This window comes from Ovis aries, chromosome 3, assembly GCF_016772045.2.
Source record: "Ovis aries strain OAR_USU_Benz2616 breed Rambouillet chromosome 3, ARS-UI_Ramb_v3.0, whole genome shotgun sequence".
NCBI lineage: Eukaryota > Metazoa > Chordata > Mammalia > Artiodactyla > Bovidae > Ovis > Ovis aries.
In genome coordinates, this window is record NC_056056.1 from 136,548,287 (window position 1) to 136,561,256 (window position 12,970).

Consider the following 12,970-nt stretch of genomic DNA (forward strand, 5'->3'; position numbering starts at 1 on the left):
ATACGAAGAGGCAAAGAGAATGCAGCCAAAAAAAGTAGAGAAAAAAAGCTTATAGTGGTTTGCAAGCAGTTCAGTTCAGTTTAGTCGCTCAGTCGTGTCCGACTCTTTGCGACCCCATGAATTGCAGCACGCCAGGCCTCCCTGTCCATCACCAACTCCCGGAGTTCACTCAAACTCACGTTCATCCAGTCGGTGATGCCATCCAGCAATCTCATCCTCTGTCGTCCCCTTCTCCTCCTGCCCCCAATCCCTCCCAGTGAGTAACAATAACGTAATTTTTTTTGATTGTGTGATGTTTGTGGTTTTGTCATTATTTTAAAATCCGTAATGATTTATTAATATTCTTATTCTAAATAAATATTGACTTTATTACATAATTTTGTATTCTTTTTCTGAAATACAGCCCTACAATTGTAGATGTTTTGGGCTGTACAAAACATAGATCCACCCCTGACCTTCATTTTACATATGAAGAAACAAGCCCCTGGACAGAAAAGGTTCTAGCAAAACAAGGGAAGAAATTTAGATTAAGCATTTCATCACTGAATATCAAATCAGAATGAAAGATTTAGGAAACTGCTTTCTAGAAGGATAGGTTTTTTTTCTTTTTTTTTTTTCTTTGGCAGCATCTCTTTGATTCAGGGTGGAACCCAGGCCCTGGGCAGTGAAAGCATGGAATCCTAACTGCTGGACTGACAGGGAATTTCCTAGAAGGGTAGAATGGTTATCTTTTTTCATAAAGAATACAAACGGGCAGGGTATGATTCTTGGAACACAAACTCAGATATGCAATAACATTTTATTTTTTGTAGTGCAACCTAATGTTTACTCTGAAACTTATTCCATCAGAGTGGAAAAAATATATATTATCAATCTTCCTTGAGATTTCTGTCCCTCTTCCACCCTAATTTCTGTCACATTTCTGGGGCTAAAGTGCTTGGGAACACTATCTGGTTCCTGGTCTTTGATCTACACAGGTTGATGCAGAAGTTTTTACATTTGTACTGGTGTCCTTTCAGGTATAGCAGTAGCTATTTCCTTCCCATACTTAAGGCACAAGAAACCTTTTGTCAAGCTAATACTGAATTATCCACCTAGAATAAGAGGTTGCTAAGAATTTGGCCTGGATAGTGTTTACTGACATAGGTTACTCATTCATTGAAGACATAGATTATTCACTCCATTTCTGGCTCAGGGTCGTTCAAGAGGTTGCAATCAGATGTCAACAAAGGATGCAATCATCCAAAGGACTGACTGAAGCTAGAGGAACTACTTCCAAGGTACGGCTGACAATTTGGTGCTGGCTGTTGGTAGGAGGCCTTAGAAGCTTTCCAAATGGATTCCTTCTTAGGGCTGTTTGAATGTCCTCACAGTTTGAGGCCTGGCTTTTTCCAGAAAGAGCAATCCCAGAAGCAGAGACAACTAGATGGAAGCCCTTTTTACAACTTATCCTCACAGTTGCATAACAATCACTTCCTTATAATAAAACCCTTATTCCCAGAGCCCTGTCCCGAGTCTTGTGCCTCAGAGGGCCTCATGCTTTGGAGGGCCTTCCTAGAAATTTTCTAAGTTCTCCTCATGTGCCTGGGACCAATCTGGGCCAGTTATGCCATCAAGGTTCAGCCCAGATTGGGTCCTACTGAGCTCTTGTTCAAATTTTTCCCCTTCGTGGGATTCTCCAATTCCAGGATGCCCAAGGAACTCTGGAACTCATGCCTATAGCATTATCCCAAGGCCCTGTGATCAAGTCTCTGCCCCAAGAGGGCAGCCTGATCACTCTTGCTGGCCAGGATAGTATTTCTTTTGTGGAATCCATGAGATTGGATCTCCAGGATCATGCTGATACGCCTACTTGGGGGTCAGACAGAAGATAAACTGAGGCCTCTGCGAAGAGTCTTCTACTAAGCCTTGGGCTCAAATTGTGTGTATGGGTCCCTGTATTGATCCTTTCCTGTCCGTGTTCTAACCATGGAGCTGTGTGTGGTCCATAGCACCAGAGGAAACAGAGTGACCGCAGGGATCTCTTCTCCTGTACATCACCACACACAAGCCACCCCCACCCCACCCCACTCCCCCACGCATCCGACCACTGACACCCAGGACATTCACTCCATCTCCTTCAAAGACTGTGGAATGTATGTCAAGCAGTTCTCTGGGCGTAGCCCCACCTTTCTCCTCCAAGATCACTTCTGAGTGCTTTTAAAACTGTTGGTCCACGGTGTCTAAAGGCCCTTCCCAACTAATGTCCTCTTCTGTTTCTGAATGCTGTGATCATGCCGTGTTCCCACCCACATCAGTCTTAAGTCGTGCCAAATGAGTGCACAAATGACATTATGCCTCTTGTTCTATCCTTGATATGTGGAAGGTAGGGATGTGGTTAACACTGAAAGAGATCACAGTCTGAGAATGCTGGGATTATCGTTTAAAGAGTGTAAGAGAAGACATGCTTAGAAGGAATGTTTATCCATTCATCCATTGACATTTGGGTTGTTTACACTTTTTGGCTATTATCAATAATGCTGCTGTGAATAGTCATGTACAAGCTTTTGTGTGAAGATATGTTTTGATTTCTCTTGGGCCTATTCTCAGGAGTGGAATTGCTGAATCTGAAGCCATTATTGGAGTGGTTTTTCTGAAATGGCCTTGAATGCTTGACACTTGTCAACAGAGTAGGTCTATTCCCTCTCCCTTGGATCAGAACGAGCTCATGACTACTTCCCATAATATACTATAGAAGAAGTATTGCTGTGTGACTGCTAGTGCTAGGTCATAAGATACCATGCAGCTTCTGCCTGTTTCTCTTGGAGCACTGTTTCTTGGAATACTCTCTGGAGACTCTATTAGAACCCAACTACTAGCTTGTGAGTCTAAGCTACTTGAAGAGGCCTTGTATAGGTTCTCCCATCAACAGTCACAATGGAACCAACTTTTGAGTCACCCTAGCCCAGATGTTACACATGTGAACAATGAAGTCTTTGGATGATCCCAGCCTCCAGATGATTCTAGCAATTCATCCTTGCTGTGCCCTGTCCAAATTCCTATCTCATAGATTCCATAGGCTTAATCAAGTGGTTGTTGGTTTTTGTCACGGGGTGGCATGGACAAGTGTGTTTTTCCTACAAATCAGTAAGAAAAAGACCAAAACCAACATAAAAATGGGCAAAGGGTATAAATAGGCAGTTCACCCAAGGGAAAAACCAAATGGTCAATAGACAAAGGAAAGTATGTTCAGTCTCACTAGTATTTAGAAAAATGCAAATTGAAACAGTGATAGACCATTTTACACAGATTGGCAAAATTAAAAAGCCTGATAAGGCCAGCATTCATAAAGTGGAAAAACAGAAAATCATATGCTACTGGTGTAATGGAAAACTATCAAACATTTTGTGGAACAATTTAACAAGATCTAGCAAAGCTTAAATGAACATACCTCATAACTTCTGGGGATATATTAATATTTTAATGCATATGTATAAAAATATAAAACTAAACTCTTCATTGCAACAAAAAGTTAGAAACATGGTATATTTATACCATACATTCTCAACAGGGGCAAATATCGCCCTGAAAATGGTGAAAATTGGTTCTTAGGGGGCCAAAACTTAGGTGTGGTTTGTGGTTTGTGAACTCCCCAAAGCTCAGTTCTATCCAATGAACATCTTATTCCTTAGTATTTTTTTCTCTTGTTGGATGAAATTAAATTAAAATTAAATGTTATTCATTTAATAACTGGTAGTTAACAAAATTTTCTCTTTGAGGAAAATAACAAAAGAAAGGTTGAGAAACAGATTTACACAGTGAAAAACCAGTGCAGCTGCTACAACAAATGTAGTAGATTTGTATGTAACAACATGGACACATCTTGAACACAATATGAATGGAAACAAATTATATAATGTTACACCCAAAATGGTACAACTGACTTAAATATAAAGTAACATTCAGAATAGTAATGTATGTATTGTTTAAATATTGGGTTGGCCAGAAAGTTCTTTGTGCTTTTTTCCGTAACATTTTACAGGTTTTAGAAAGTTTTTTTTTTTAACTTGGACTTTTTTGTGCAAACTTTTGTCCAAAGCTTGTATAAACATTGGACTTTCCTGGTGGCTCAGAAGGTAAAAAAAAAAATCTGCCTGCAATGCAGGAGACTCGGGTTTGGAATCGAGACTCGGGTTTGGAATCATGATAAATAGGGGTCTCAGAGGATACTTCGTGAGTGAGATTAGGGAAAGTTTTGATGTATTTATAATATCCTATCTTTATGAGAAATTTTCTGAAGAAAAAGTTATGAAATCTTTACATTCATTAATTGTAACCAATGGGAACATGGGCATTTATTAATATTGTCTGTGCTTTTTTTTTCTCCCAAATTTTTCAAATTGAAAGAAAGTAAAAAGTTAAATATTTAAAAAATTCCTATTTGTTTTAGGTGTGTGTGAAGTGCATTTAACTGGGTCTGCGTCAGTGAAGGGCTTATCCAATTTAATGAGAGAATATGAATGGATGGAGCAGATAGAGTTTGCTTATAAAACAAATAGCTTTTTAAAAAACCCTGCCTGCTTTACCCCATTCATATCATTCTCCTGGCCCTGAAGATATAGATGGGTTTACCTGGTCCAGAAACCCTCTGCTCTCAGGCCCTACAGACCTCCCCTCCATCCTGTCTCTAATCCAGGGGAGGGAGATTCTTCTTAGTTTGGTGAAATGAAGGTCCTTTTTTATCTGTCCAAGACACTATGCCCACACCCTTGAGTACTTTGCCAGTAAGCGAAATGCTTAGCAGACATTATTTGTTCACCGACCCTGGTCTACTTGCCATATCTTCCACGAAGAGAATAAGCATAAAGTCTACCGACTGCATGATGGGGGGAAATAGGAAGAAAACAAAGGGGAAAATCTTAAAATGTGATTTAAAGCACTAGGCCATAGCTGCTGTTGAAGTACCTACTATCTGATAGGCACTGGACTCTAGAGCCTTTAAAAACATTGTGAAATTTAAGCTGACAGGATTCCTAAATTAGACTTTGTCTTCTTTTCCCATTGCTTCTTTATTTGTCCATTTCACCGTTTACCCTTTGGTTCCCATTCTACCCACCAATGCCAAGTTCAGTTACATAAAACGCACCTCCCAGGAGGGCCTGGAACTTGGCTTTTAGAAAGCATAGGCATATTCTTTGGAAATGACTCAAGGAGACTGTTTCCAAATAGCACAGAGACCCAGGGAAATGGCCATCACCCAGTCTACCTGAAGATCCTCTGAGTGTATACGTCCAAACTAAAATAAAGGGAACAGAAGACCAACCATCTATTTACCTGGGACTGGGAGGTTTCTCAGAATGTGAGACTTTTAGTACTAAAAGCAGGACAGGCAAATTGGGACAACTGCCAGCCTCAAACCTGGGACAGAGTGGAAGTTGTAGGATAGAGGGCTAGGTAGGGAGCACAGTAGGAAAAGGGAAAGCTAAATGACCTCCTCCCACAAGATAAATTTGAAGGAAAATTCTGTTGGGTTTCCAGTTATTTTAAGGAGTATAGATGTAACTAATGACCAAGAAGCAAAAGACCTCAGAAAGATTTCTTAAGCTTTATAACTTCCTCATATTTGTAGTGTTATTTTTTGTCTGTTTTTATTAGTGAGCAGAAGCAAAACACTTGTGATTATAGGTAAGATTTTTCTGTTTCTATTTTTTTTGTTTTTGATTTTGGCCATGCATCATGGCTTGAGGGATCTTAGTTCCCTGACCAGCTACTGAACCCCGAACCCAAAGCAGTGAAATCACCAAGTCCTAACCACTGGACTGCTAGGGAATTCAGGTAATTTTTTTTTCCTTTGCTTTTCTATAATAATACTAGTTAATATGCATTGTGCACTATTTCTTACATGTTAGTCAATGGATAAGATGTTTTGTGTGTATAAACGAATTTAATTCTTATAATCACCCTGCGAGGCAGGAACAAATACTACATTTAAGATGAGGAAATTAAGACTCAGTTTGCCCAAGGTCACAGAGCTTCAATTTGAGCTCTGGATATCTTATTCTAAAGCCCTTATTCTTAATCATTAAGCTATACTGCATCTCATAAAATTGGCATGTGTTGTTAACGCAATTTTGTAAAGTTCTGTGTGTTTGTATGTTTTAATAAAATCTTTGAAAGAAAAGAGCAGTTGTACTTGACATTAAGAGCTTGGGGAGCTTAAAAAATGGTGAGGAAGGGACTTCCCTGGTGGTCCAGTGGCTAAGACTCTGAGCTCCCAGTGCAGGGGGCCCAGGTTTCATCCCTGGTCAGAGAACTAGACACTGCATGCTGCAACTAAATAATAATAAAAAAATTCCACGTGCCGCAACTAAGACCTGGTGCAGTCAATAAATAAAATTTTTTTAAAAAGAAAAATGATAGGAGGTGGGAAGACAGCAACAGAGTCTACATTCCAGAAGCTAGGGAGGAGGTGAAAAGCAGGGTAAGGAAGGAGAGGAGGATGAGAGGAATAGCTTGGAATGACTGGGGGTCCTCTCAACTTAACCATAGGGAGGTTGAGAGGTTTCCTAACAATAACGATAAACATGGCTTCCCTGAATCTTACACTTTTCCTTGTCTACTCTTATAACTCCAACCCCTCCTTCAAGCTTGCTGACCTTGTCCTGCCCAGTGGTTATGAGAACAAGCAGCGAACAGGACTGAAACACATCAAAACCCGCACCATCACCTACAAATGTGTATTTAATATTCTGCTTAAGATTCAGGAGGAGCCTTTCTACTTCCCAGATCTCATTTGCATTTCCATTGACATCTGAAGGACAGAAGTGAAGAAACAAAACTTGAGCTTTCTTTTTCAAATCACAGTATTGTAGGCTATTATTACTGAAGACCAGAAGAAGAAAACAACTAAACTACACAGTTTATAGTATTTTTTACCATCAACTCAGCCCACTGTAACTTTTCAGAGGGCAGTAATTAACAATAGCATGAGTATTAGAAGAATGCTTTACTCTTTTCAAAATAATTTTCCATCTGTCATTTCACTTTCTCTGTATAACAACTCCAGTGGAGAAGGTAATGCAGATATTAACAGTCCCATTTTATAGATGAGGAAACTGAAACTCAAATAGATTAAGTTATTTTCTGTAAAGAGCTATGAGAGATGCTTCGGTCTTAGAAGTAATTAGCTCTCTCCATTTCTGTGGAGTTTCAGTCTGAGTTTCAGATCAATTACTTTAGTATTTTCCAGCACTCTAAAATCTATACTCAGGACTTCCCTAGTAGTCCAGTGGTTAAGAATCCACCTGCCAATTCAGGGGACATGGGTTTGATCCCTGGTTCAGGAAGATCCCACATGCCACAGAGCAACGAAGCTCATGCTCTGTAACTACTGAAGTCCACTTGCCTAGAGCCTGTTCTCCACACTAAGAGAAGCCACCGCAATGAGAAACCCCCGCACTTAACTAGGAAGTAGCCCCCACTCACCACAGCTAGAGAAAGCCCGCTTGCAGCAACGAAGATCCAGCACAGCCAATAAATAAATAGTCTACACTCTTCTGACCACTTCCAGACCCTGGACACTTGGCCAACCTCTTCATCTGCTTCAGCTTCATCCTGCCTCTGTCATGGGAGCAGGTAGTGAAACACAGCAAAGGGCTCATGTGCCCAGGGCACACAGAAAGCCAACCCTGACAGCAGGACTTTGCAGCAAAGTAAGGCTTTAGGCTTCCTTGATAGCCTAGTTGGTAAAGAACACACCTGTAATGCAGGAGACCACAGTTCGATTCCTGGGTTGGAAAGATCCACTGGAGAAGGGATAAGCTACCCACTCCAGTATTTTGGGGCTTCCCTGGTGGCTCAGCTGGTAAAGAATCCGCCTGCAATGCGGGAGACCTGGGTTCAATCCCTGGGTTGGGAAGATCCCCTGGAGAAGGGATCTCCACTCCAGTATTCTGCCCGGACGATTCCATGGACTGTATAGTCCATGGGGTCACAAAGAGTTGGACACAACTGAGCAACTTCCTCTTTCACTTTCAAGAATTTACTGCAGGGTGCCAAGCAAGGGTGTGGGAGACAATCCTCAGATCCATTCCCACTAGGTCTTGAGTTAGGGGATTTTTAAAAGGGAAGAGCCAAGAGTCTGGGATTAATCATTGTCCTGTGACAACTTTGTGACATTTCTTCATTGTGTTTTGGAAGCCAGGATATCTCTGGTTTATGATTCTCTGGCCAGGTGGTTCATGGCTTGGGGGTCTGTTAGTTTATCTTGCCCTGGAGGAACAACCTGAGTTTGTATGGTGGTAGTGTTACCTACAACAATTTTAGCCATCTGACTCTGATTGATTAGCATTCAGTTAGCACAGGACTGAAGTCAGAGGAGACAAGAAACGGAATAAGTTTTAGACAGAGAGGTTAATCGCAAACTCTGCAGGGGAACTAAGTTTTAGAGGGACTCGGTTTCAGTAGAAAAGCACTGCATTGTATAACCACTATTTACTGCACTGGCTCCTTGAATGACTATTCACAACTGATGACAAAAGTCTTTCTTGCCTTAAGGCTTCAACATACCTTTTTTCTTTGCCTTCCCTTAATGGTTTTAGAATAGATACACACAAGTTCTATAAGATTTCTCCCTTCAGGTGTATGTGCATGTACTCAGACTTTTTGCCATCTCAATGGCACCCCACTCCAGTGCTCTTGCCTGGAAAATCCCATGGACAGAGAAGCCTGATGGGCTGCAGTCCATGGGGTCGCTAAGAGTTGGACACGACTGAGCGACTTCACTTTCACTTTTCACTTTTATGCATTGGAGAAGGAAATGACAACCCACTCCAGTGTTCTTGCCTGGAGAATCCCAGGGACGGGGGAGCCTGGTGGGCTGCCATCTATGGGGTCGCACAGAGTCAGACACAACTGAAGTGACTTAGCAGCAGCAGCAGCAGACTATAGCCTGCCAGGCTCCTCTGTCCATGCAATTTTCTAGGCAAGAATACTAGAGTGGGTTGCCATTTCCTACTCCAAGGGATCTTCCTGACTCGGGGATCAAACCCGCGTCTCTTGCATTGGCAGAGGGATTCTTTACCACTGCCTCATATGAGAAGTCTTCTCCCTTCAAGAAGCAGAGCTTAATTCTCCTCCCTTGAAGCATGAGCTAGATGTTAAGTTGCTTCTAATAAATAGAATGCAGATCTTCCTCAACTTACTATGGGACTTTGTCCCAATAAACCCATCAAAAATTAAAAATATTTTAAGTTGAAAATGTACTTAATACATCTAAGCCACACAACACCATAACCTAGCCTAACTTAAATGTGCTTGGAACACTTATTATTAGCCTACAGTAGGGCTAAATCATCTAACACAACATTTTATAATAAAATGTTGAATATTTCATGTAATTTATTGAATGTGTACCAAAAGTGAAAAATATAATACTTGTATGGGTACAGAATGGTTGTAACGGCATCAATTGTTTACTGTCATGGTCCCCATTAGGGAAGAGTATGGCACTGCATATCAATAGCCTAGGAAAAAATTACAATTCAAAATTCTAACTACAGTTTCTAAGGAATGTGTATCACTTTCAAACCATCATAAAACCGAAAAATCGTAAGTTTAACCATGGTTAGTTGGGGACTGTCTATAAAGTGAAAGTGCTGAGGATTAGGTAAAAATACTAGGTCAGAAAAAGCACTGCAGCTTCCTCTCTGCTCTCTCTCTGCTCACAGCTGCCATGTCAGGAGGACACTCAAGCAGCCCTGTGGAAAGGCCCAGGTGGTGGAGGAACTGAGGCCTTTTGCCAACAACTAGTAAGGAAGTGAAGCGTCTGACCAGCAGCCATGAAAGTGAGGCATCTTAAAAGCACATCAAGTTGGGGACCTCCCTGGTGGTCCAGTGGCGGAGACTCCGTGCTTCCAATGTAGGGGGCCCAGGTTCAATCTCTGGTCAGGGAACTGGATCCCACACACTGCATGTTTTTAACAGTTTGTATGCCACAGCTAAAACAGATTCAGCATGCCACAACTAAAAGACCTCACATGCTGCAACTAAGACCCGGCATAGCCAAATAAATAGATATTTTAAAAAAAAATGAAAGAAAGGAATCAAGCCTTCAGATGACTGAAGCTGCAGCTGAAAGCTTTATTGCAACCTAATGTGAGTCCCTGAGACAATAGCACCCAGCTAAGCCTCTCCCAGATTCCTGACTCTCAGAAAATGTAAGACAATAGGGTTTGGGTTTTTTTGTTTTTTTTTTTTTTTGGTTTTATTGTTTCAAGCCTCAACGTCTTGGGGTTATTTGCTAGGCAGAAATATATCACTAATATCCTATGTAGTTTCTTTCTTGATTCCAGCTGAAGATGTGATGTAGCTTGAGAGTTTCATAGCTTGAACACATTTGGGTGCCAATCATTGCAGTGAAGAGATAAACTGAATGACAAGGAGAGCCCAAGGAAGAACTAGGCACAGGATTTGTGCCCCAAGTTTTAAAGCTCTAGGGACTTTTCCTGGTGGTCCAGTGGTTAAGACTCCCTGCTTCCAATGCAAGGAGTGTGGTTCAATCCCTCGCCAAAGAACTAAGATCTCACACGCTATGAGGCCAAAAATTAAAAATACATAAAGTGAACAACTCAAAAAAAAAAAAAAATCACTCTACCTTGTGACAGAAGAGAACAAGAGTGACATCCAAGAAACTCCTACTGGGACAGAACAAATGAGAAAGAATGAGGGCTTGGACTAGAATGGTAGCTTGTTGAAGATGGAGGAAGCCAAGGAGGTGTTCTACTGTATAGGGAAGTTTTGTGTTTTGTATATAGGGAAGACTGGGGAGGGAAAACAACACGGTATCTCTCCGAAATCGCTTCCTTCAGGGAGCCAATGCTGTCCAACTGCGGAATCCAAAAATCCAAAGGCCTTTTCCCAACCCTTCTCCCCTCGGCTTTGCGGACATAGTGTCACGTGGCTCCCTTTCACCCTCTTAGGGAGTTCCACCTCTGCCTTGCCTTCTGATTCCTCCCTATCTGTCAACAACGATACATGTTCTCTTTCACTCAGGGTTAAAACTTGGAGCTCTTCTCAACTCTTCTCTCTTTTCTTTCTTCAACATGTATTTGTCAAATCCCTAACAAGCACCAGGTTCTATGTTAAACATTAGAGATGCAAACAGGCATGGCCTTAGCCTTTATGGCGTTTTCACTCTACAGGGGAAGATAGACATCAGACATTCACAAAGTGAGAGAAGTGAGGGAATTCCCTGGTGGTCCAGTGGTTAGGACTCCAGGCTTCACTGCTGGGCCCAGGGGGCCTGGGTGTGATGCTTGATTGGAGAATAAGATCTTGGAAAACACACACACAAGGAGTATAACAGTTTTCTCCCAGTTCAAAGGCCTCTGCTTTATTTTAAATTTAAATAACTTTATTGAGGTATAATTGACATATAATAAGCTGCACATATTTTAAGTGTACAATTTCATGAGTTTTTTACATGAAACCATTACCCTAATCAAGATAAAGAATGATTCATTATCCCTTCAAACTTCCTCATGCCCCTCTGTTTCATTCGACGATTTCTCTTGCCTTCACCCTCCTCATCCCCAGCCAACCACTGCCCTGCTTTCTATCACTATTAGATTGGTTTGAATTTTCTAGAATTTTATGTAAATGGAATCATACAATACATACTCTTTTTTCTTTTGCCTCTTTTTACTCAGCATAAATTTGAGACTCATTCACTGCTGTGAATGAATCACAGTTCATTTCTGTTTATTGTTTACTTCTATTTATTGTTCAAATAAAAATCATAGTTCATTTCTGTTTATTCCTGAGAAGTAGCCCATTGTATTTTTTGCCGTTCAGTCACTAAGTCATGTCCGACTTTTTCTGACCCCATGGACTGCAGCATGCCAGGCTCCTCTCTCCTTTGCTATTTCCTAGAGTTTGCTCAAACTCATGTCCATTGAGTCTGTGATACTATCCAATCATTTCATCCTGTCTCCTGCTTCTGCTGCTCTCAATCTTTCCCAGCATCAAGGTTTTTCCCAGTGAGTCAGCTCTTCACATCGGTGGCCAAAGTATTGAAGCTTCAGCTTCAGCATCAGTCCTGCCAATGAATATTCAGGGTTGATTTCCTTTAGCATTGACTGGTTTGATCTGTATGGATTACCATAAATCGTTTATTCATTTACCTGATGATGAATTTGAGATTGTTTCCAGGGGACTTTTTTTTTTCCATTATAAATAAGGTGCCGAGAAAATTTGTGTACAAATCTTTCTGTGCTCATTGGTTTCTTCTTCCCTGGGGTTAATATCTAGGAGTACAATTGCTGAATCATAAGGTAGGTATTGGGTTGGCCAAAAAGTTTGTTCGTGTTTCCCATACCATCTTACACAGTATGTTTAACTTAAAAAAATTTCCAAATTGTTTCCAGAGGGTTGTACCATTCATTTTACACCAGCAGGATATGAGAGATTCAAGTTCTCCACAGCTTTTCCAACACCTAGATCCCTTTAAATTTTAGGTGTGTATATAGTGGTTTTTCACTGTGGTCTTAATTTGTATTTCCCTAATGGCTAATGATTTGAATATCTTTTCATGTGTTTATTTGTCATGCATATATCTTCTTTGCTCAACAAGCCTCTAAATCTTTTGCCCAGTTTCTTTTATTGGGCTGTTTGTTTTCTTAATATTGATTTTTGAGAGTTATTTCTGTGTTCTGGATATAAGTCCTTTGTCAGATATGTGATTTGTAATCGTTTCTCCTAGTTTGTGGCTTATTTTTAGTTCTCTTAACAATGTCTTTCAAAGAGCATTTATTTTTAATTTCGATTAAGTCCAGTATATCCATTTATCCTATTAAGAATTGTGCTAAGGATAACTAAGAACTTTGGCCTCATCCACGTCACAGAAAAGGGCAAACTGTAGCCTAAAGGAGAAGACTGAGAGACAGGACCAGAGATAGTCACCAGCAGGGGCCCCTGGGTGGGTTGGGGGAGT